Genomic DNA, 2,687 nt, shown 5'->3' on the forward strand with positions numbered 1-2,687 from the left:
TGTCTGAGGTCGGATTTGAATTCAGAAAGATGAGTCTTTTCAATTCTGGGCCCCATGCTCTATGCACCTTACCACTTAGATGGTCCTTAACCCTGTTATACTCAGCATTTTTATCAGTGCCATATATGAAAGTATAGGTCAATCAGTCAGTCAACTACCATTTATTGACTCCAAGAGACTTGCACTCAAATCCTACCTCGGACATCTATTAGCTACGTGCCCCTTCTCAAATCACTTAACCTCTCTGTTCTCTGGGCCTCAGTTTCCTCATCTATAAAATGAGAAGGTGGGACAAGATGACCTCTGAGTTCTCTTCTGACTCTAAATCTTTTATAGCTTACTATGTATTAGTCATTGTGCTAAGCTCTGGAGATACAGAAATGGAGAAAGTGAAAATCTCAGTTCTCAGAACATTCTATCAGCAGAGACAGTGGGTCACATTAGTATCAGATCTGTTGATGCCACAAAATTGAGAGGGGGAGTTAATATGCTGAATGATAGAATTGGGATCCCAAAAGTTCTTGGTAAGTTGGAGTGGTTAGTCATATTTGGGGAAAAAAATCAACTAATTTTTATTTCTTCTATAGATTTTAGGCACCTTGTTTCCTGTTAAAGGCTCACTTCCTTGATTGGAGAAGGAAGAAATTTAAAGTTTTGGAAAATTTTTAAAAATTCAGTTTTATTTTAGTTTTGAGTTCTTTCCCAACCTTTCTTACTCCTAAAGCCTACTTAAGAAAAACAAAACTCATTACAAATACAAATAGACATGCAAAAGAAATTCCTTCTTTAACCATGTTTGCTCTCTGCCTCCCCCATGCCCCCACCAAAAAAAAGAAGAAAGTATACATCAATCTGTACTCTGACTCAACCGGCTCTCTGTAGCATATTTCATCATGAGTCCTCTAGAATTGTGGTTGGTCATTATATTGGTATCAGAGTTCTTGAATCTTTCAAAATTGATTATCTTTACAGTATTTCTATTATTGTATAAATTATTCTTCTGGTTCTGCACACTTCACTTTGCATCAGTTCATACGGGTCTTCTCAGGTTTTTCTGAAACCATCCCCTTCATTATTTTTATAGCATTATAGTATGCCATCACATTCATACCAACTTGTTCAGCCATTCCCCAGTTGTAGGGCGTCTCTCAGCTTCTAATTCCTTGCCACCACACACTCAAAAAAAAAAAAAGAGTTGCTATAAATATTTTTGCACATTTGGCTCCTTTTTCTCTTTCTTTGATCTCTTTAGTGTATAGACTTAGTGGTGGATGGTAGTTCCATTGTGTTCCATAATGATTAAACTAGTTTACAGTTTTGACTAATTTAACTTTGTATTAGTGTGCCTGATTTCCCATAGACTTTGCAGAATTTGTCATTTTTTTGGTCATTTTTGCCAATGGTACTTCAGTGTTGTTTTAATTTTCATTTTTCTAATTATGAGTGATTTAGAACATTTTTTCATAAGTGTATTGAGAGCTGTGATTTTTTTCTCTGAAAATTGCCTATTCATATCCTTTGTCCTTTTATCAGTTGAGGAACGGCACTTATTCTTGTAAATTTCACTCAATTCCCTGTATATCTTTGAAATACCTTTATCAGAAAAACTTGCTGCACATTTTTTTCCTTTGATTTCCTGCTTTTTTTCTCAGTTTAGATGCATTGGTTTTATTTGTGTAAAAACTTTTTCATTTTATGTCATCAAAATTATTTTTTATTTTATGTCCTATGAACCTCTCTGTCTCTTATTTGGTCACAAACTCTTCCCCTATTCGTAAGTTTCATCCTTGTTCCACTAATTTGCTTGTGATGTTACCCTTTCAGTGTATGTTAATAAACAGTGTAAGATGATGGTTTATACCCAGTTTTCTTTTCTTTAATAAATTAATTTGTTTTCAGTTTTCAATAATCACTTCCATAAGTCTTAAATTTTCTCTCCCTCTATCCCCCCTGCCTCCCCAAGACAGCATGCAATCTTATTTAGGTTCTACACATATGTTCTTATTAGACACATTTTCATGTTAGTCATGATACGCAGAAGAATTAAAATGAATGGGAGAAACCATGAGAAGAACCAAAACAAAACATAACGCAAGAGAAAATAGTCTGCTTCATTCCGCGTTCCAATTCCATAGTTCTTTCTCTGAATATGGATGGCATTTTGCCTCAAGAGTTCTTTTGGAATGTTTTAGGTCCTTGCATTGTTGTGGAGGGCTAAGTCTATCAGAAACAGTCCTTGCACACTGTGACTGTTACTGTGTACACCATTCTCCTGGTTCTGCTCATTTCACTCAGCCTCAGTTCATATAAGTCCTTCCAGGCCTCTCTGAAGTCCTCCTGTTCATCATTTCTTATAGCACAATAGTATTCCATTACATTCATAAACCACAACTTGTTCAGCCATTCCCCAGTTGATGGGCACCCCCTTGTACCACAAAGAGAGCTACAATAAATATTTTTGTACATGTGGGATCCTTTCCCATTTTTATGATCTCTTTGGGATACAGTCCTAGAGGTGATATTGCTGGGTCAAAGGGTATGCACATTTTTTTAGCCCTTTGGGCATAGTTCCAAATTGCTCTCCAGAATGGTCGGATCCGCTCATAGCTCCACCAACAATGAATTAGTGTTCCAACTCTCCCCCATCCTCTCCAACATTTATCATCTTCCTGTTCTGTCATGTTAGC

Source organism: Notamacropus eugenii, chromosome 1 (assembly GCF_028372415.1).
Source record: "Notamacropus eugenii isolate mMacEug1 chromosome 1, mMacEug1.pri_v2, whole genome shotgun sequence".
NCBI classification, from domain to species: Eukaryota; Metazoa; Chordata; class Mammalia; order Diprotodontia; family Macropodidae; genus Notamacropus; species Notamacropus eugenii.